Source organism: Phoca vitulina, unplaced genomic scaffold (genome assembly GCF_004348235.1).
Source record: "Phoca vitulina isolate PV1807 unplaced genomic scaffold, GSC_HSeal_1.0 scaffold2, whole genome shotgun sequence".
NCBI lineage: Eukaryota > Metazoa > Chordata > Mammalia > Carnivora > Phocidae > Phoca > Phoca vitulina.
This window is the reverse complement of record NW_022589705.1, coordinates 85,401,484-85,424,321: the sequence shown is the minus strand read 5'-3', so window position 1 is coordinate 85,424,321 and position 22,838 is coordinate 85,401,484. Positions and strand designations below refer to the sequence as shown.

Below are 22,838 nucleotides of genomic sequence, written 5' to 3'. Positions count from 1 at the left end.
CTCACCCCCCTGCAAGCAGTATGAGTCGGTGGGGGGGGCTGTCGGGGGAGACAGCGCTGGGATGTCCCACTGGCTCAACAGCTGTGTGTGAGTCCACGCGCATCCCCCAGCCCCTCCCGCTGCGGCCACCCTCTGCCAAGGGCAGCCAGGGCACACACAGGGTTACTCGGGGCATCTGCCAGGTCGGCTCCGCAGCTCCCGCCTCTCCAGCGCCAACTCCCTGCGAGCCTTCCTGGAAGGCGGCTTCCTAGCCCATCAGCGCCGCTGGGGGCTGGGCCTGGGAAGCCCCCCCCCCCCCCCCGCCCCCGGGGTCTCCACGATAGTGCCCCTCCCCCAGCACTTCCAAGGCCTCCACTCATTTGGCTCCTGCCGCCCAGTGGGGGCCCTGCCTGAGCTCACACACATGTGCTACGGGCTTGCACACCAGGAAACACATACTCTCTCTTTCTCTCCCTCTTGCTTGAACACACACAGCCTTGTGCACCAATATTTAAACACACCCTCACCGTACCAAAGAAAGCAAACACACATAAACCACCCCCCCCCACAAACCCAGGGGGTCTGTGCACACCAATCCTGAGCCTCAGAGCCATACGCTGACACACAAATACACATGTCAGTGTCCTAAATCACACTAAGAGCACACCCACTCACACACACACACATCCATCCCACAAAGCCAAACACACAAATACCAACTCACCCCTGTGCAGATGTGCACATCAGTAATTGAACACGAAGCTACACAAACACCACAAAACCACTCTCACATCTGTGCGCCGAGAGACACAGTAACATGCACTCGCAGATGTCGGCAGCTGCGTTCACAGAAACTGCGAGCCCACAGAGCAGCTCACCTTTCCCTAACAGAGTCAAGCACCCTGGTAACACACGACAGACCCGCCCCCGCAACACTGAGTGAGTTTTGAGGGAAAAAAAGTGCGCAGCCACTGTGGAAGTGGTTCATCGGCAAGAGTGAGGGGCACAGGTCTGACGCGCACACACCACCCCCTCACGCTCACGGGAGTGCACACTACCCATCACACGCACACACACAGCGTGAGGACCACCAGACACAAACACCCCATGTGCACACTCAGAGGCCTGCCCCCAGAGGCAAAACCCACCCTGTAAGTGCACTCCGAGAGTCCACGGGAGACACGGACCCATGGTCACCTACGGCCACAGCCAACACCCTGAGCTTGGAAGAGACAATTCCCCAGGCGGCTACAGCAGAAACCACTGCCACACCTGCAGTCCAGGTAGACAAACACAACTGTTAACTCAACATCCTGTACAACAGCAACATGGGCATCTGTGCCTGGGTCACCCAATCTGAGCCCAGCACAGTCCCAGCAGCGATGTGGGCGCATTATTGGCCTCCCGAGCACCCCACTCAGGGTGACCCGAGGGAACAATGACCAGGAACAATGCACAGGGAGTCACAGCCACATAAACACTGACACATGGGACTGTCACCCAGAGAGCACACACAGCAACAAGTGACACCCACAGTTACAGCCTCGCGGGCGCAGCAGACGCCCCGACACGTGGCAGACGGTGAGCGAAGTGGCCCAGAGCACCACGCAAAGTTACACTGTGACATTGAGACCCCTCCTAAAGGGCGCAGGGGACGGTGAAGTGGTCCCGAGGCTAACAGACACACGGATTCACGCACGCACACACAGCGCCACGGTAGCCCGGAGCCACGGTGCCGCCACGGGCACTCCGATCCGGGGGCGGCTCGAGACAGAGCCCAAGGCCCGGGACCCCAGGGCAGGGCTGCGCCCTGTGGCCGCCGTGCCCGGGTGTCAGCCCAGAAGCTAACACACCCTCCATGACGGAGCCTCGCACACCGCCCTGGCTAGGGCAGAGCCTGCCCGGCTTCGGGGAAGTCGGGCTGAGCCGGCTCCCGCAGACCCCCTCGGCCAGGCCGCCCTCGCCCTGGTCCTCACCTGCCAGCCGGCCCCAGCGGGCAGCGAGCCCCTCCGCGGACGGCCGGGGGGCGCCAGGGGCCGCGGCTGCGCCATCCCGAGCCTGGCCCGGCCGGGCCCCCGCCCCGGCGGCGCTTCAGCTGGCCCGGCCGGCTCCCGCCCGCGCGCGCCCCGGCCCGGGCCCCGCAGCGCCGAGCTCCGCGCTCTCGGCTCCGGGCTCCCGGGGGCACACTGCCTGAGCTGGGCTCGCCCGGCTGCCGGGCCCGGAGGGGGCGGGGCGCCAGGTACGGGTGGCGCGGGGGCGTGGCTTCGGAATTCCGGGGTGGGGACACCGGAGGCCCCGCCCCCCGCGCGGCCCGGCCCGCGGTCCCCGGACACTGCGCCTGCGCCCTCGCCCGCGCGCTCTCTGCTTTCCCCGTGGAGCCCCCAGGCTGTATTCAGCGGGCCCCTACCCTGCCTTCTCTGTCTTCCCAGACTCTGGCTATCCCGCCTCAGGGCCGGGGTTCTTGGGACAGGCTGTGAAGCTGGGCAGGAAGAGGAGAGGATTACCTCGTAGACAGAGGGCTCTCCTTGAGCATCTACTTAATGTTGCCCTCTTAGCAAGGATGACCTCTCCCCACAATCCAGGAGGTACGAGCGTCATCCCCATTTTACGGAATAGAAAACTGATTCAAGAGGTGAAATATGCTCAGGTTCACACAGCTAGGAAAAGACAGAAACTGGGATCCAGGGAAAGGCCTGGAGCCGCTCTCCCCTCCCTCCTCATCTCCCCCCACCTCCTAATGCCTTCCAGTGACTGGCCTGTTCCCTCCCTTCCCCAGGTGCTATGCCCACACAGGACCCTAACTGCCCTGATCCTGGGGGAGGGAGGGAACAGGGACTGCCAAGACTTCAGGACATGAGGGTTCTAGCACTGGCCTCGCTACAACTTGCTGAGCGGACTTGAGTGAGTCCCTGCCACCTGCATAGGCTTCAGTTTCCCCATCTGTAAAATATAAGGCCCTCAGTTTTCCCACCTCTGCAGGCCCTTCCAGCTGGCCCTGCATTGTGTCTGCCACTGTAAAGTAGGGGCAGGGCCAGGCCCTCAGCACCCCTTCCCCAGACAGGTACTGGAAAGCAGCAATTGCTTCCTGAGCTGTGGCCAAGTCGACACCAGCTGCTTTGGACCGTGCAGGGGCAGGGCTGCCCACCAGCTCAGCGCACAACCTCTCGTCAGCTTCTTGGAGAAGCTGTCAGCGCCTGCCCGCCACCCTGCGTCTCCAGGGCTAAGGGCTCCTGGAAGGAAGGCACTGGACCTTTCTTTCCTCCAGACCTGGCTCTGGGTCAGGTTGGAGCCCGGGGAGCCGGCAGGAGCCCTGGAGATGTGTGTTCCAGACACGGTGTAGTTTTGTTTTTAATAATTAACAGCAGCAAATATTGATTTATGCAGGCACTTCCAGGCCTGAGCGCTTCCGGGCACCCATCGAAATGCAGCCAGAGAAAATATCCATTCCCACGCTGGGAGGAGGTGAGACCTGCTCGCATCACTGGAGACGTCTGTGTGACAGGCAGAGTGGAGGCTGTACACACATGTGCATGCAGCTGTATGTGTGTGACCCTGGGACCAGGCGTGGCTGTGTGTGCGTGGACATCCCGGGTATTTGTGTTTGTACATGTGTGTCTGTATGCACATGCTTGTGTACATGTGCAGGTCTCTGAATACATTTGCAGACGTGTGAACGTGTCCAGGGACAGAGGTGTGGGGAGACTGTGAGGTGCACGCGTGCAGATGTCTGAATTCCCGAGTGGAGAAATCCCTATGGCGGCGGGGGGGGGGGGGGTGTGTGTGTGTGTCAGGGTGGAAGGGCCCTGAAGAGCTCAGTGTCTGTACAAATGTGGTTTTCCAATGAGAGGGGAATGTCCCTTCTGGGAGTTCCGTCCTGCCCTGGGAACGTAACACTGCTGATACAGTTCAGCTTCCTGATTCCTGCTTTCCAAAGTTAGTTTCATAGTCATCACCCAGGTGTAAGTGGGCAAGGTGGGTAGAGAAGGAACTGTCACCTCTGTTTTACAGATGAGGAAACTGAGGCCCAGAGAGGAGCAGGGACTTGCCCACTGGCACAGGGAGGTGACTTGCCCCTCAGATTGGCTGCATCCACATGATAAATGTGCACAGACTTAAGGGTGCTGGAGAAGGGGCATGGAGAATGTGTCATAGGCCTGAGTCCCCTCAGCCCCACCACGGGTTTGCTGGGCATCCAGGCGGATCACTCAATCTCTCTGTACTCTGGTTTCCCTCCTTGTCAAAGGAGGATGATCCACAGACTGGGTCTTGCTTCTGGAGTAGGGGTGGGCTGTCAGGAGGGAGCGATTTGGAGCCCGCCGTCTGAGCTACGTTGGCAGAAATGGAGGCTTCTGTCTGACTGGGTGGAGGCCAGGAAGCCCGAGGGGAGGTGGCTCGGAGCTAATCCGTGAAAGGCAGCCCTAGGCTGTCGGAGCAGGCAGGACTCAGGGTGATGGGTTGTTCCTACCCTCATTTTCCTGATAGGAAGACTGAGGCCCAGGGAGGGGAAGCTATGGTCCAAGAGCACACAGCCCTTGGTGAGAACCAAGACCTCCTCCTGTATGCTTAGGGGAAGAGGGACTGGGGGCTTCATGAACTCAGGTGCCCTCGAGTTGCTCCCTTCCTGCCAAGCCCCAGGATCCACATGGCCCTGTCTTGGGCTTTTGCCCAGGCACAGGGAGCAGGCAAGGGTCTCAGGAATCCCCTGATGCTACCCTAGGACACCCAGTTGGGACCCCCTTGGAGGTGGTGGTCCCCCACAAGGATTAAGGTCCCTGGCCATATGCCTTCCTGGCTGAGGAGAGGTACGTGGCGCTTGGCCAGCCCTGAGTCTGCTTTCCTGGCTGTGTGACCTTGGGAAAATCTCTCTGAGCATCTGGTTCCTCATCTGGAGAATGCCTACCCCAAGGTCTGATGAAATGCCCAAGAGGCATGATGTCTGTGGACATGCTTTAGAAACCAAAAAGTGTACTGCAGAAGTGAGGGCTTATGGCCTTCTGTATCAGGGAGGCCACAGGGCCAGGCACTCTGGTCATATAGCCTGAGTTCCGGTCCCGGCCCCATCATATCCTAACCTGTGTGTCTTAAGCAAGGAACTTAACTTCTCTGAGCCTTGATTTTTGCATCTGCAAAATGGGACTAATAGCAGTAGCTATCACATAGTACTTATAGTTTGAGGATGGAATGAAATAGTGCCTGTAAAGCATTAAGTACCCACATGGCACATAGTAAATCTCAGTAAATGCTAGTGGTTGCTACTGGTATTCTAAGTTGTTTAGTTACCCATCTCTCACCTGGACTCTGGCTCCTTGAGGGCAGGGTCTGTGTCAGATTGATTTCTGGCCCCGCAGCGCCCAGCACAAAAATCTGACACAAATCAAGTGCCGGGCAAACGTTTGATTCTGATGATCTCATTTCTAGAGCTCTTGCCGTGTGCCGGACATGGTGCATGGAATGTGTTACTGGTACTTTTTCATTTAATTCTCACGATCGCTCTGTGCCGGGCGCTATCATTATGCCCGGTCTACAGATGAGAAGGCCAATGGTGGTGTTGATAATGAAGGTGGTTGGCCGGTTTATTCCCAGCCGTTTTGCCCCCTCCCCAGCAGTGCTACAGACCCCGGTCCAACCCACCCAGGGGTGACAAGTGGTGTCCCCTCGGGGAGCCAAACCTTAAGCAGCATCTGCTTGAACATTTTACCCCTGTCCAGCGGTCCTTTTTAATGATCTCTCAGCCCCAGCGGTCCCCAGAGCAGGGGTAGTGGGAAGAGGCACTCACCTTGGGGTAGAGTGAAGGAGGATGGAGGGGAGCCAAGTCCGTGCGTGGCAGGTCTAATGCCTGAGGGAAGCGCTGGTTCTGCCCATCACTCCTCCTGGAAGACAGAAAGGGTCTGTGGTCAGGGAGAGCCCCAAGCTGGGAGATGGGTGAACTTTGGGAGGAAGAGTTGCTCTCAGAGTTGGGGGACAGATTTCATGGAGGAGGGGTCCTGGGTTCCCCAGGAGGAGGGAGAGGAGAAGCTTCTGGAGCAGGGTGGCCAAACAGGCTCTCCTTCCCCAAAGATCAGGGATGTGGACAGGGTCTCTCCCCAAGTTCTATGTTAACCCCCCCCCCCCACATGCACACACACATACTCCAGCCAAGAGGACATCCACAGCCCATTCTGAAGATGGGTAGACTGAGGCAGGGGACCGTGAGGCTTGCTGTGGAGGGCTGAGTCCTCTGACCTCCGTACTAAGCAGGGTGCTCAACCTCTATAGACCTCTCCCTGAGCCTTCAGGGAGACACAGCCTTAGGACTGAGAGAACACTTGGGCTATTGCTGTTCTTAATGACAATAACAACAGTAGACACCCACTGGGCCTACTGTGTGCCAGGCCCTGGGCCAAGCCCCTGTTTCCAGGCCTGAGGGCACAGACTCCTCACCACACTGGTAATCTCACGTAACAGATGAGGACCCAGAGGCAGGCAGAGGCCACACAGCTGGTCAGGGGCAGAGCCAGCGTCTGTGTGAGGCCTGACTCCAAGTTCAGCCTCTTTGCCCACACCCACACCCCTCCCTGAGGAAAGGAAGCAGGTCTGGTGAGGGTGAAGTCAGCTCCTGTCACCTTAGAAAGCCTGCTGGGGAGGCTACCTCGGGGGTCACGGAGAGGAAGTGCCCAGTGGCTCCTGGAACCCAGGGAGCCCAGGGCCGGGTGAGCAGGCCTGGCTTCCCCTTGCCGCCTGGGGCCACCCTGACGTGGCTGCACCCCTGCCCCGGTCCCATCCACTGAGGCTGGTCCTGAGAAGGTGAATCATTCAGGCCGCCAAATGATCCTCAGCGGCCCACAGTGGAGGGCTTGAGTCAGGTGGGGCCGGGACTGCCACACCCTGAAAGGGGAAGGGCCTGCAGGAACCTGGCCCAGGAAGGAGGCCCCGCAGCCTCTGAGCCCCGCCTGCTGACTCCCCTCAGCCCAGCCTCTCTGGTAGGAGAAGCGGCCCAGAGGAGCGGTCCACAGCCCCGCAGCACGCACCAGATGCCTCTCCGCCTCCCAGGGCTGCTAGCATCTTTAAAGTGGGGCCTACACTAAGCAGGGCTTGACCCAGAAAAATAGATATGGTGGCGTGGCATTTCAAGCAGTGGCATCAGTGTGAGGAGGGTATTCCCAGGCACTTACCTGTTGTGTGACCTTGAGTCAGTGACACAGCCCTCCCAGCCTCTGCTTCCAAAAAAATTCATAGAACCTGGGCAGCTAGTAGGTCTTTACTCAATCAAGTCTTTGGTATTCATTCATTCATGGTAAACTCTGGGTCCCCGAGTTAGGGTCTCATTCGGTATTTGTTGAATGGATAAATAATGGAATGAGTCAATGAATGAATGGAGGTCGGCAGCAGGGAGGCCCTGGAAGTTTGTGAGCAAGGAAAGAGCCTGAACTTAGGTCCCTGCAGGTTGCAAGGCGTGCTGACCTGGTGAGAGACCGGAGCCGGGGGAGTAGAGAGAGGCCCGCAGAAATGGTCCAGGCAAATTCCACAAGGTTGCCCTGAGGACTCTTTGTCGAGACCTGGGTCATGTGCCTGGAACTGTGTCAAGCATTTTTACACCCTCATTGCACTGCTGGGAGATTGGCCTTGTTTATCCCCCTTTTTATAGATGGAGACACTGAAGCTCAGAGAGAGGAAGCCACTTCCCCTCGCAGGTGGGTGACAGCCTGAATGTACAGCATACGCCCTTGACTGAGCAAGGCCAGTGCCGGTGGGATGGAGGGCAGAGGTTGCCCGGGGGCCAGGAAGTGCTGGGGTCGCAGCCCCGGGGAAGCTGGCTCCCCTTAGTGGTGGGGACATGGGGACAGTGGTCTCGGTGTGGCCCTGGCTGCCCAGTGGAGGTTGTGGCCCATGATCGAGCTATTCAAGCTCAGACAGTGGCTGCTACCGGTCAGTCTGGCAACAGCTCCCTAACACACTCCCCTTCCAGAACCCTCTCAGTCTGAGCTTCCCCATGTCCAGGTACCCGTCCCACACAGGACTGCTCACGCTGGCACAGGACTAGGGAGGTCTCTCAAGACAAGGGGGGGTGGGGTCTGACTTCCGTCCAGGACCCTGCCCCAAGGCTCTCAACTCTCTAGTTCTTGGCTGGCTAGAGTAGGCCCCTCCCAATAGGCCCCCCCTCCCCCTGCCAGGCAACTCCCCCACCTACAAGGTCATTGCTGAGGCCCTAAAGGGCAGGAGACCGGAGGGACTCCACAATGGGGACAGAGCGGGAACTGGAGGCTCTGGGCCCTGCCTGCCCCATCCATCCCAGCCCTGAGGGACCAGAAGGACAGTAATCACAAAAGCCACAGCCCACCTGTGCCCTGTATGATTTCACTTAATCATCACCCCAACCCAGTGAGAGGCAGGGGCTCAAAAACCGCCTGCTTTTACACATGGGGAGACCGAAGCTCAGCAAGCTATGTTAATGTGCCCAAAGTCACACAGTGAAGGAGGCAGAGCAGGCACTGGAACGCAGGTTTGTCACACCAGAGCCCAAGATCTGCACTTCACCCCACGGGCGGACCCAGCAGGTCGCGCCAGAGAGGCAATAACAGTAATAGCAAGGACAGCTAACGCTGACACTGGACAGAGGTGCCCTGGGCAGGCTCTGCTCTAACTGCTTTGCTTGGATTCAGTCTTTCAAAGGAGGGCACTAAGCCACAGACAGGTTAAGCAACCTGTCCAAGGTCACAATGACAGTAAGTGAAACAGAGGATCTGAACCCTCAACCATCTGGGTCTAGGTGCCCTGATGCTACACTCTATTGACTCTGAATAGATACTACTTGCTCAATAAATAATTTGGCAAGGATGAATAAACTCAGCCTGTCTCCACCCCCCCCCACCAGGTCCCCTTGTCTCCTCTCCCCCTCTCAGCCTCCCTCACCCTGTACCCATCTCACCCCCATCTTTCTAGCCCCCTCCATTCCCCTTCTGCCTCTGGCCTCTGCAGACCTCCCCCAACTTGGCCGTTTCCCTCCCTCTCGTGAACTTGAACCTCCCCCACTGTGCCGCCCGCCCCGCCCCAGTCTCTATCCCACCCTCCTCTCCTCCTGGTCTTAACCATTCTGTTCACATGGGGCTGCCCCTCCCCACTTCTTTGCAAACCTTCCTGACCCCATGGCCTGGCTCAGCTTAAAATGCTTTGCATCTCCCTGCACGTGCAGCAGCTGGGAGGTGCCTGGAGCATGCTGGGACACGGGGAGCTCTCCCCTCTTTTCCCCTCCCCCTGCCATGACCAAAGTCGTATCTGCACAGCACTCTACAATCTATTGTCTCATCTGAGCACCCTGACAACTTTGTGAGGTTGAATATTATCCACCTTTTCTCCAGATAAGAAAACTGAGGCTCCGAGAGGTTAAGTGACAAGTCCATGGTCATACAGGGAAAGGGCAGAACAGAGGTTGCACTCCAGCCCAAGGTTCTTCCACTACACTCATCACAGCTGCTCTCAACCCAGGACGTCAGTCCAGTCACCCAGCCTTGGCTCCCAGTGGCTTCCCCAGGGCAGCCCTCCCTGGCTCCCGCAGCCACCACCAAGCATCTTCCCTAGGTCCAGATCCAGTCCTGCCCTGTCTGGTCTGGACACCTGCCTCCAGGTACAGGACACCTGGCCACAGGCAAAGGTGGCAGCCAGAGAGGAGGTGACTTGCCCAAGGTCACACAGAAAGCCTAAGCCATGCTGGCGTCCAGGCCAGGCACATTCCAGGGTCACCTTCAGGCCCTGGAGGTGCGTGGCCGTGGCCGCCAGCCAGCTGGCCCCAGCTCCCCACCCCGCGGGAGCACCCATCTCTTGCAGCGGTTGGGGGGGGGGCCCAGTGGCCCAGCTCCTGAGTGGGAGGGATGGGCCAGGCCGGAAGCCACTGCTGACAGCTCCCAGGTTTCTTGGCAACTGTCACTGCATCTCCTCCCATCCCTTATCTCCACATCGAGGTAACAATAATAATCTCACTGTCGTGAGTACAGCTCTTTGTACTTTTCCAAAAGTGCTCTTTATCTGCTCACTCCTGGGAGTCTCACCGGAACTGGAGTGGGAGATAAGGCAGTCGCTAGGATCTCCAATTCCCAGAAGGATAAACCAAGGCTCAGAGTGGTTAAACCACCACCTCGAGGTCCCCCAGCAAAGCAGAAGCGACTGGGGACAAGAACCCAGGCCTTCCGTCAGTCCAGGGCTCCAGAGCCGCACTGGGGTCGGGGCGGGGCGGGGGGCATCTCAGGGTGGTTCCGCCCACTGCCAAACTGCAGGTCAGATCGAGGCACAGTGGAGGGAGTTAGGTTAGGCTGAGGAAGCTGGCCAGATGCCTTCCTGGGTTGCTTCTCCCCTGTTAGCCAGCTGGAGAGTTGGTGGGAGGGTCCTGTCTTTCTCCCCCTCTGCAAAATGAGGGATAATATCCCCCCTTAGAAGCTGCTGTGAACCGCAGAGTAGAGTAAGCCCTAGAGAAGCATTTGCTATTATTATTATTATTATTATTATTATTATTATTAGCCACTCTCCCGGAGAACTCCACCCTTTCAGGGCACTAGAGCGGTGGCTGGGCTTTCTTGTGGGTATGACTTGACCCTGTAGCCACCCAAAGATAGCTGCTGGATGGAGGTCCCCAGGTGGGTGTGGCCCCTGCTGACTCTCCTAGCCTCATCTCCACACACACCCTCTTCCTGTCCGGCCCCAGTGGCCTTGTCCTAGCCTGGCTGGGCTGCGAGCAGTTTTGCAAATAAGACACACTGTTTCACTGCTGAGCCTCTACACAGGCTGTTCCCTCTGCTGGGGGCTCCCTTTTCCTTCTTTGGGGCCTGGTGAACTATTCATGCTTTAAGGTTCATCTTAAACGGGTGAAACACTGGTGGCCAGAGCAGGTGACATATGACCATCAAGGCAGGAAGCCTGTGACAGGGAGCAGGGGAGCTGGACAGGTGCTGGACAGCACACATACAAGTTGGGAAACCAGAGGGCAGAGCAGGTACTCAGCTAGCCAAAGAACATCAGGCTGAGAAGGACTTGTGGGGGGCTAGCCCAGGACAGGGCCTGAGGGGTCCAGCCCAGCCCAGGGCTGGTCACCAGAGGCCAGGGTCCCTTGAGTCTCCCTGGTCTCCAGGAAACCAACTGGTTCTACCAAGCTGATAACTCACGTGGGGGACAGCAGAGGGCACAGACCTCAAGGGGAAAAGCAGGTGTGGAGGGCTACTCCTGTGGGCCCTCACCCCCCTGAGAGAGGCCCTCTGGATGGGGCGTGGGGGCTGCCTATGTCTCCCAGCCGTGGTATGAGGTCTGAGGGGACTCTAATGTCCTGAAACCGGAGACTAGAGACTCCCTGGAACTGCCCCCTCCCCTGTGGGCCACAGAGGCCCATTGTCTCCAGTGCTCAACCCAGGCAGCCCGGCCCCCTCCCCCCAAGGCGCACGGGGAGGGGAGGGACACAGACATGGCCACTCTTGGCTCTCCTTTCCCCAGGCACTTTTGACCTCTACCAGGACTCAAGAGGGAGCATGTGGGTGGGGGAGCCGAGTGCGGTGATGTCACGTAGTCCTTACAACAACAACCCTGACGGAGGGCTGTTGTTACCATCACGGCATCTCAGAAATAAGCAAGCAGAGGCTCAGCAAGGTTGCGAGACGGGCCAGGGGTCCCACAACCACCAAAATGGTAGCGTTGGCGGGGCTCCCCTGGGAGTGGGGGGAGCAGGCCTCAGTCTCCAGGCTGGGCAGAGGGGATGAGCAGGAAGGCAGCACTTGGGGCCCCCACCCTCACCCCATGTTGGCTGAGCGCCAAGACACCCGGATGCCGGAGCCGGGCCTGGAGGTGGCCTCCTGAGCAAACAACAGGTTGGCAGCCCCGAGAGGAGGTCATGGGACCGGCCCCCACCCGGGGGCACAGCACCTAGGGCCTGGGCCGCCCATCCACCTGCCGCATACCAGCACCTCCTCTGCCCAGGTGGCCAGAGCTCCGCTGTGGCCTGGGCATGACCCCCCCCCACCCCCACCCCCGCACCTCCCTGGGACGGACTCCTCCCGCACTCGGGGCAGGGGGGAAGGTGTGACTCCGAGGTGACCTAGCCCAGGGGCCTCTTCCTGCCGGGATAATGACAACAGCTGCTGACCCAGCCTGGTACTTTACAGTTTGCAAACTGCCTCCTTCGCGCCCGACCTTTGTCAACAGCCTCACAAGGCAGCTGAGGCAGATAGCGTTATCTCCCCCGTCCTCCCCCATAAGGTCCCACGCGGAAGAAACCTGAAGCCGAGATGGCGGGGGCGGCTTGCCTGAGGCGCCGCGCCTGAAGCTCCAACCCGCTGCTCCACTCTTGGCCCATGCCCGCAGGACGGGCCCCACTGACGGGCCTGCCACACACTGCCGCCCTCAGCACCCAGGGAGGCTGTGAGCTGGGCCCTGCCCGGCACCCATGGACTGGGGCCCAATGCCACCTACAGCCCCCCTCCCTCATTAACCTCAGTGTCCTTCCCCGCCTCTGCCGCCCAGGGGGGCGGTGTCCCTTTTCTGCACTCCACGCATTCCTGCACTCACACACATCTCCCCACTCCCCCGCTTGCCCTTCACTCCGACGCTCAGTCACTCATTCAGGATTCGCGTCCTGCCCCCTGCTCTGGGCCAGACAGCGGTGTGGGGTGTTGGCATCTGAGCGGGGTGAGCCAGGCCTCCCCCGCTTCCAAGCAAAGCCCCAGGGACACCCGCCCCACTATTCTCTAGCTGTTCTCGGTATTCCTCGGGCCCCAACGCCCAGACACAGCCTTCCTGTGCTGAGGCCTAGTTTGATCCATCCCCCTCCCTCCCTAGCTGGTAGGCAGAAGTCCCTGCCAGGCCAAGGCGAAACCCCCTCAGAGAGGGACAGGGTTGCCATCTCCGAACCACTGGTGACAAGGAGGAGCCCTGGCTCTGCCTTTAAATCGGCAAGTGGACAGGATTAGGTCACCACCTCTCCAAGCAGATTCTATGGGGAATGGGGACTCTGATTAGACGGTGCTAAGGCCCAGCCCTGACATCGTCCGGGAGGATGAATGGGAGGACGAGACACTGCGAGCTGAGTCTGCTGAGAACTGGGTGCACCAGAACCCTGGCAGCCTTACTCTGCCTGGAGGGGGGCTGGGGAGGGGGCCTCCCACTCCTCTGAGCTTCTCTTCTCTGAGCCTGCTTCCTCATCTACAACATGAAATAGTAAGACCTACTTTGCTGGGTGGTTGTGTAGAATAAATTAGAGGTTATGTGTACAGTCTGACTAGCCTAGAGCTGAGTATATAGTAAGTGCTCAATAAATCACAGGCTCCTGCCTGGAGGGACAGTGTAGCATCACAGGTGTGGGCTCTGGAGCCAGACTGTCTAAGCTTGTATCCTAGCTCTGCCACTTAATGGCTGTGTGGCCTTGGGCAAGTTCCTTAACATCTCTGAGCCTCAGTTTCCTTATCTATACAGTGGGGATAACAACAGTGCCTGCCTCCAAAGGGTTGTCATGAAAATGGAATAAGTTCATCCATGCAAAGATTATCAACATTAACCCTGAACATTTCCTGGCCTTCCCTTCTTTCCTCCTTTCTTCCTTCTTCCCTTCCTCTGTGGGCTGCTGAGGACTGAGGCAGGATTCCTGGGTGGAAGTTGGGAGAAGGCAGACCAGAACTGCCCAAGAGTAAAACAACCAGCTCATAAGGTACAGAGCAAAGATAGGCAGAGACCCACCGGGATGTAGTGGGGAGATTTCTAAAGTGCAGGGCTGACCTCCCAGTTGCCTCCCGCGTTTGGGATCTATGCCTCTTGATGGCTCTAGGGTCCCTGTGGCAGGTGGCAGAGGCAGTGGGTAAATTTGCATGATTTTGAGGAAGTAGACTTTTCCGGGTCTGGGGGGCACATCGGTCACTACCACTTCTCTGCAGGGGTTTGGGCCGCTCCTGTTACAGATGAAAATGTGTATACTCTTTAGCCCAGCCACTGCATTTCTAGACATTTATACACAAATGCACAAAAATATATGAACAAATGACATTCACTGCAGCAGAGTTTACAGTGGCCACCATCTGGAAGCCACCCCCAACGTCCATTCAAAGGAGTCTGGACAAATGCATCAAGGCCCACGCAAAGCGTGGACTGCTACGCAGTGATCGCAAAGGAGGTCTCTTGTCTGGATGGGAAAAAGGGTTTGAGGCATCTTGTTAAGTTAAAAAAAAGCAACTTGCCCAACAAAAACCTCACTTATAAAAATTAAAGATGAAATGTAGAAGTTCACATGGGTCATCTCTGGGAATCAGGACCACTAGGCACTCCTGCCTTCTACAGGATATATTTTTCTGCATTGTTTTGATTTTTACAATGAACACTTATTATTTTTTGTAATCGGGGGGGGGAATTTCTTTAAGAAAATCTGAGTACTTACTATGAGTCGGCTTTCTGAGTAGCTGACTCTTACCTTTCTCAGTCATCTTGAGAAGGATATACTCTTCCCTCTTTATTCCAAGGAGGAGAAGCTGACACAGAGGAAGGTTGAGGACTATGTCCAAAGTCCCCTAGCCAGGAGTGACAGAGCTGGGCTATATCCCCAGTTGTGACTGATTCTGAAGCTTACACTCTTTCCCCTACATTAAGCATTAGGCAGCCTTCTCTGCGGGTCAGGGAGGAGAAGGGAGAAGGCAGGAGAAAAGCAGCCCAGGCAGCTGGGCACAGGGCCGTGCCCCGGGACCTCAGCTGTCATGTCCTGGGAGCCAGGTCAGCTGGGGGTTAGCCTGTTGGGTGGGTGGGGGGGGGGGCGGGCCGGCAGGGCTGTCTGCCTCATTTGCAAATGCAAATGCAGACTCCACTCTGGGCTTCAGCTCTCTGCCCTGAGCTGCCCCAGGCCGGTGGGCAGGCAGGTGCTCAGCCCCACCACTGACCTTACCCCCCCCCACCCCCATGCTGCAGGGTCACTGGGCAGGTGGGCACGCACTGGGGCCCTAAATAACTTTCCATGTTGATCAACCTGTTTCTGGAAGAATTTGTCATTGAAGGTTGCCCGCTACATTCTCTGTAAGAGCCTGGAAAGGTGACACACACATCCACATGTGCCTGAGTTTGGATGGGCCATTGAACACATCTAGAAGTCAGATGGACCTGCGTTCAAATTCTGACAGTGTCAAACTCTGGCTGTGTGGCCTGGGGCAAGCCACCTGACCTCTCTGGAGCCTGTTTCCCTGGCTGTAAAATGGTGTTGATGATTGTTTCCTGCAGGGTTGCTGGAAGAATTCAACGACAGGATACATGCAGAAGTACTCCCTAAGCCAGAAGCCACCTTCCACGTGCAGGGGAGGATGACCCTCCTGCTGTGTGTGCAGGGGGCAGGTGCACAGCCGTGCAAGTGTGGAATAGACAGAAGTCCATCCCGGGTGGCTCAGAGGCCCTGACGCACACACTCAGCAAGCCGGCAGGGCAAACATCTGACGTTTTTGCTAGAAGCCGGCTCAGAGTTTTCTGCAGCTCTGCCTGGTGGTGCGAAAGGGTGTGTATCTCCGTGGGGGAGGATGTCGATGGGGGCCTGGCAGGAACGCGAGAGGTGGGCAGGAGAGAAAGCGTTCGTGTCTGAGCTGAGTGGGGGTTCGCATCCGAGCGCGTTTGTATCTGTCCCGTCGTCCGCCTGCCTAAAAGCCCTCCGTGGCTCCTCACGGCCTGCGGGCCTCTGCGTGTCTGGCCCACCTCCGGGCCTCTGCACACACCACCCCCTCTACCTGTTACACGCTCCCATCTTCCCCCATCTCACCGCATGTGCTACCCTCTTTTTCAGGCTTTCTGGGACCCCCGCCTCACACTGGGTCAGGCCGCCCCCCACCCCCCGACCGGCTTCTCCAGAAGCCTGTCCTCGGCCGTCATGGACTGACCAGTTTGCATTGCACATGTCCCGCTGTGACCCAGATCACTGACCAATCTCTCCTTCTAGAAATGGAGCTTCCTCAGGTGAGGACCAGATCTGTCTGGGGGCCTAGTGCACAGTCGATAGTCAATGATGCTCTGCACCAGGAGTGACTATGCGTGCATATCACTCTAGGTCATGATGAAGCTGTCTGGACAAGAGTTAAGTCCATGAGTGTAAGTATGGAAACTGTGTGTGTGTGTGTGTGTGTGTGTGCACGTGCATGTGCATATGAGGGGGTCATCTCAAAGAACCTTTGGCCCCGTGGGTGGGCCAGACCTGGCCAAGGCACCCAGACCCAGGCTGGCTGGGGTGAGAGAGAAAATAAGCATAAGTTCCCTTGCCCCCCTGCTGCAAGCCCCTCCCCAAATAGCCAGGCCCAGGGTCTCTGTGCCAGGCCCCACAATACTTCTGGGCAGGAGGGCAGCCAGGTGGGCCCAGGGCTCCACCCCTGCCAGCTCAGAGGACGTTCTGCTCACTTAGGGCCCAACCCAAGCCTGGTCTTGCATGCCTGCCCACAATGCCCACCCCTTCCCGCAGACCTGCCTCGTGAGCAGCAGTTCTTGATCTGAGAGAAGGTAGGCCTCCAACGCCCTAGGCTGCTCAGCTGCCTTCCACCTGCTGCCAGGAGAGCATCTGGAATGTTCCAGATTTGGGGTGGGGCAAGGAATCTTGCTCCTGCCTCAAAGCCTTTACACTCACTCACTCTGCCCTCTTTCTGGACTACCCTTCCCATAGCCAGCTCCTTCCCATTCAGGCCTTAAGAGGCCCTCCCTCATAATCTTAGCCAAGGGGTACCCCTTCCCACTCACTCATCACTCATTACCCATCTGAAATTACCTAATTTGTCTGTTAGCTCATTTTGCATCTGTCTTCTGCACTGGAAGGTAACTTGCACAAGGTGAGACACCATGTCCATCAGACTTGCTGCTGTATCCCCCATTCTTAGAGACTACCTGGCACATGGTAGAGACTCAATAAGTATTTGTTGAATGAACAAATGGCTAGTGGAAGCCATGAAAGAATCCTGTGAGGTGAAGATTGTCACTATTTATAGGTGTGGGAACTGAGGTTCAGAGAGGTTAAGTCTCTAGTCCAAGATCACACAGCGAGACAGTCAGACCCGGTCAAGGTTAGGGACTATCTGACTCTGCTAGAAACCCAGCACATCACAGTGTTTTTGTAGCTCATCTTCCCATTTTATAGGCAGGAAAACAAGCCTCAGAGAGTGAGGGTTATGTTTCTCCAGGTTACCTGGGCCCAGAATGTTTCATCCCCCCTGAAGCATGCGGCTTGAAGCAGATGCCCTGGCCAGCCCTTCCAAAGTACCTTGTCATTGTTCTCACTGTCGCTGAGGTAGGGACTATGAACAGCCCCACTGAGCAAAGGAAGAAACCACGGATCAGTGGGGGCAGGCACTGTACAAGGTCACCCAGCCTGGACTCAGTGCAGGCCTGTCTGGCTGCATCAGCCAGTGCTCTTAGGGCCAGTTCGGGTTGACGCCCATGGCCGGAGAGCATGCTCCTGTGTATGCAGCTCTCCCCCGCTGGCAGCTGGTGAGCTTCCAGAGGGCGGAGTTCACACAATTTGCCCCCTCTGCAGGGCCCAGCACATAAGGTCGACATGGCAGTAACCACGATCTGACATTGCTCCCGGCCAGGCCCTGGCTTTCCACCTTGGCATACATGATCTCATTTCATCCCCACAATAATCTTTGAAGGAGGTGCTTTTGTTTTCTTCATTTTACAAGTGAAAAAAATGAGCCCCAGAGAAGTGAACCTACACTGCATGCAGCACAGCATGTTCCAGGAGCAGGAAGGCAAACGGGTGATGGGAGCCCTGGCAGGCATCTACCCCAGTGGTGGCTTGGGGGTTCAGACCCCCTGGAATACCTGCAAGAAGTCCCTTCTGATGGCTACCCACAGGTCCAGCTCTGTCCTGTGTCCGGCACATGCCATCACATGCTTTTCTCCCTCCACAGTGCTGCTGGGCCACTTCCTCCAGGAAGCCTCCCCTGATTCCTAGGTGTGGAGGAGGAGTCCTTCTCAGAACTCCCCATATCTTCCCAATCAACGCTTATCACCCCCAGGAGAACCACCTCTTTCCTCATTTCCTGCTCTGGACTGGGAACTCTATAAGGGGAGTGGCCTTGCCTGTCATCTCTGATGCCACATTCCCCAGTGTCTGGTTGGCCCTCAGAGGGCATCCCCACACTAAATATTTGTTGAATTAATTTGCTGAATGATTGAATGAATGACTGCCTTGGGGGAGACCCTGAACAGAGGAAAGCCTTTAGGGGACTTGGGAATATTAGAAAAGTCTCCTTTACAACCACTGCTTCTCAACCAAACCACCTCAATAGTGCCTCAAATTCTAGTACTAAAATCTTAATGAGTCTCTCTTTGGTGTAATGAGGCTTTTCTCTCCAAATGCAAATGCCCGGCAAGAGGGAAAACATCCACTGAGTATACACACTGGACTTACTTCATTCTAAGACTCCCGTGGGGTAAGCAATACGTTCTCACTGTTATGGACAATCTGAGATTCAGAGAGGCTGACTGGTGTCTGCAAGGCCACACCACAAGTAAGAAAAACTGAAGTTGGAACTGACCTCGGGGCTGCCTAAAAACAGAACCCAAACCTTCCCATGCACCACCTACACTACACAGGGACCTGAGGCTGAGCATTGCTGGGATGTAGAGGTGAGCAGGGCCCACCAGACTGAGAACCTTAGATTTGCAAGAGCCCTTATAGACTTCCTCTGTCTCTTCACTCTGCCCAAGGTAGGCATGGGGAAACTAGCCCGAGTTGGGGACTCACTGCCCAAGATCACACAGAAAAACAGCAGGAGTCCCTGGACCAAAACCCATCTGGAGGGGATCTTCTCTTGTCTCCTAAGCTAGAGGGGTTCTTTCTTGGAAGAGGGGGTCTCTCCGGTCTGGACTCTCTCCCAGGAGGTCCCCTCCTCCCAGGAAGGAAATGGCCTTCCCTAGAAGGGGGCATCACCTGGCCCCAGAGGACGATAAAGGGCTTCAAGGCCTGCAAGAGTTGAGCTGAACAGAGGATGGAAATGAGAAAGGACTGGGACAAGTAGCTGTTGAGTCCAGAAACAACAGACTTGGAGAGATATGATCCCCATCCTTATCTCATTAAAGGGCCACTGTGGGCAATGGGAGGTCCCAGAGGCTACCTCTAGGCTCAAGCAACTGGTTGTAAGTACGGAAGAATTTTTGATATCCAGCAATGGAATGGGCTACTTTGAGGGTAGTGAGCCTCCTGTCACTAGGAGTGAACAAGGAAGGGCTAGTCAAGGAGCTGCTCAGAGGTCATCCATGGTCTTAACGAGGGATGGTGGGCTTCAGGAGGTCTTGAAAATAAAAGTGCCTTTTTCTCAGGAGACCACCAAAGCCTCATTCTAATACTCAAAGGGGTCATGAACCAAAGCAAGGGCTTCTTGCTAAGTGGGAGGTCATAGGAGGGTATTTCAAAGGTCTCTTCCATCTCCAAAGATTCCAGAAGGCCCAAATTCTCTGATTCTAAGATTTTACAAAGCCAGGAATCTGAGACTCAATCGTTCTACATGTCAGTCACTGACATTATATCCAAACTCCTAGCAGGACCTGCTCGATCTACCTCCTCCTCTCTCTCCAAACCCACCCCTGACCTCATTTTCCCTCATCCCTCCAGCCATACTGGCTTCCTCCCTGTTTCCAAGACACCCTAAGCTTGTTCCTGCCTCAGGGCCTTTGCACCTGCTGTTCCCTCTGTCAAGAATGCCTCCGTCCCCCGGCTAACTTCCCACATCCAGCTCCTCTTATTCTTCAGGTTTTGGTTCAAACGCTACCCCTCAGGAAGGCCTTCCACGCCTCCCTGGATCATCCTCCAGCCTTACAGCCCAGGGTGATATGCAAACTGGAGCCCGGCTTAGGTTCAAATCTCAGTCTTGCCAAGAGACCTTGAACATGCTACTTAACCCTTCTGCTGCTTCAGTTTCCTCAACCCTAAACCGGGGGTAATAACAGTAGCTGCCTCATGGGACGGTTGTGAGGATTGAATCCATCAATCTATGGAAAGTGTTTTGGAATACAGCCCCTCACCCAGTGAAGATCTGGGTAAGGATCAGCTCTTGGTAGCAGGAACCCTTGCTTTAAAATTCAGCATAGCCAGGGCGCCTGGCTGGCTCAGTCGGTGAGCATGCATCTCTTGATCTCAGGGTTGTGGGTTCGAGCCCCACATTGGGTGTAGAGATTGCTTAAATATAAAATCCTTAAATTTCAGCACAACCATTGCGGCTCGTTTCTTGTCTATTTATAGACTGTCTCCTCTAGTCCCCATTTTATGGATGAGGAAATTGAGGATCCAAGAGGTGAAGTTCTGGCCGAACCAAGCTCTCTGAAGACCAGGACTGGGACTGTCTCATTTTCTGCTGAATCTGCAGTCCCTAATGTGCCTGGAATACAGTAGTTGCTCACTCATTCCTTGTGGCTGAATGAATAAATGAGCACAACTTTATCGCTCTGAGGTTTTATGCAGCCAGGAGCCTGTGCACCCAAGATTCTGTTTCAGGCTACCTCTGCCCACCCTAGCCCCAAGTGACCCCCAGAACAGTCAAGGTCCCAGCCTCTCTCAGAAGTGGCTGCTGGGATGGGCAGGCTAATGAGTGGGGGATCAACATCCATGCCTCTGTCCACGGTGGGACTCCCTTCCCCAAGCTGGGCCGGGGGGATGAGGCAGGAGCTGCCTTGGCATGCCTTGGGGGGAATCCCTGCCCAGAGGTATGGTGGCAGGAGTAGGCTCAGGAAGCAGCTGCTGGCTCCCCCGTCCTGTGCTCCGCCAGCTGCCCACTGGGGGCCTGCCCACCAGATGCATAATAGATGAGGAGGCCCAGCGGGCTGTGCCTGCCTGGCATTTCAGAGGCACTAATGAGGCCAGCCTCATGCTTCCTGCACACAGGCCCCCAGGGCTTCCAGTTCAGTGATTACAGAGAGGAGCCACCTGAGGACAGGGGCCACCCACCCCAGCCCCGCACTCAGCACACGCAGCATCCAGGAAAGCATAGGCTAAAAGTACGGGCTCAGGCTGACCACACTGCCAGTCTTGGTTCATCACTCACTATGTGCCCCTGGGCCAGCCCTGTCCCCTCCCTGAACTTCAGGTTTCTCATCCGTAAAATGGGGAATGGATGATAATAGTCTTTCATAGTCTCCACTGTGTAAAGCCGGTACAAGGATGGAATGACATAATTCAGCTGAAGTGCTTGGCCCAGGGTCTGAGACCCAGGAAAAGCATCATATATGGGAGCAACTGGTACCATTACTGTCAATGGGAGATATGTGGGCAACCAGATGGGCTCTCCCGGTGGGACACATGGCGCTGGGTGGTGACCCCTGTTTTGGGGGTGCTCAGGGTCATCTCATTCTCCTCTCCTCCCTCACCCTGTAATCAGAACTTCCCTCATTTCTGTTGCTTCTTTGTCTGGCCAAGGCCTCTTCCTTGGCAGGAGAAAAGGTGGATTCAAACCCAGCCCTCGCCAGTTCTCAGTCTTGGTTTTGGCCTCCAAAATGGGGACACTAAGGCCAACCTGCAAGACTGTCATCACAACTGAGACCACCTGAGACAGTGCCTGACATGCCACTGGCACTTAATCCTTGCTGGGTCCTGCCCCCCGCCCCAGGCTCCCAGCCTTAAGGTCCTCTTCCAGAACTCCTCCCTTACACAAGTCTATCTAGCCATCCCCCTGCCCTGACACTGCCCCACCTCCTTCCTTGCCCCACCATCTGAATCCATCTTGAATGTCCAATCCCCGTTAGGCCAGCAGAACCAGAGTCACCCCCTGTCCCAGTGTCTCCTAATCCTGCCACTGGGCCTCATCCTTTTTTCACACTTGTTCTGAGTTTCTCCACTGCAGATAACCTGCTGCTGAGGGGCAGGGGGTAGGGGAATCCAGCCATGATCATATCCGACCTATACCAGGCCTCGCTGCTCCCTGATCTAAGCCCCAACTTCTTAATCCTTTTTTTAAAAGGGGTGGAGGAAACCACATCTCCTCCAGGAAGCTCTCCCAGCCTACCTGACAAAGTTTCAACTCTTACACTCTGGACACATTTAATTCAACTCCACAGACATTTATTAAGCATTTCCTGGGTTCGGGCAGCTGCATAAGACTGTGTGGACAGAGATGAGAAGAAGAGAGCCCAGCTTTTTGGTGACTCGTGCTAGAAAATGGGCCTACGTCAAAAGTAACTCAAGGAACTCCTGCATTCAAGGACCTCAGAGCCTGCCTTGTACCACAGCGTTATATGGACACATTCAACTCACTGAGAGATCCAATTTCACACTTATTGAGCAGCAAGTGGGGCTCAGAGAGGGGAAGAGACCTGCCCAAAGTCACACCACTAGCATGTGGCAGAGGCAGATTCAAGTCCACATCTGTCAGACTCTGAAGGCCGTGCTCTTCCCACTACCCCAGAAATGAGCACTAATGTGGACTCTACAGGCATGATACTCAGAGGGAGGTATTTTAAGGAGAGAAAGACAGAGCCCCGCTCTGGGGCTCGGGAAAGAAAACACTCAACGCACAGTGATAACGGTAGGCTGGAGGTATGGTGAGGGCTTGTGGAAATGGTAAGGGCCTGGGGGAGGGCTTGTGGTGAGGGCTTGTGGAAATGGGAGGGGAGGACATGCCAAGGGGATGGGAAAATGTGAGCAAAGGTACAGAGGTGGTGCTCTCAGGGGCCATGTTCCCACTGATCAGAAATGAAGGTCACAAGAGAAGTGAGTCCCAGACTGGAAAGGGGAGGTGGATATAGGTCTCGAATCACAGGCCAGGAAGTCATAATTCATAATCAAAATGACCCCCATTTACAGAGCTGTAACTAAACGCCAGGCACAGGCTGGGAGCTAAGCAATTGGCTTAGAAGGGAGGGCCCTAGGGGTTAGCACCTTGGACAGCATCTCCAAGGAGGAGGGTGTAGGGCAGGGC

The 22,838-nt window shown here is 56.4% G+C and overlaps 1 protein-coding gene across 7 annotated transcripts in view; it reads right to left on the bottom strand.

The window, feature by feature from the left end:
• Positions 1 to 22,838, bottom strand: part of RAP1GAP (RAP1 GTPase activating protein) — a 65,175-nt gene that overhangs the window by 22,209 nt on the left and 20,128 nt on the right. For all 7 annotated transcript variants that reach the window (XR_004297831.1, XR_004297832.1, XR_004297830.1 and 4 more), the window contains one exon: positions 5,756 to 5,849. The gene's annotated coding sequence lies outside the window, so the exon portion shown is untranslated. The remainder of the gene's footprint in view (positions 1 to 5,755; positions 5,850 to 22,838) is intronic.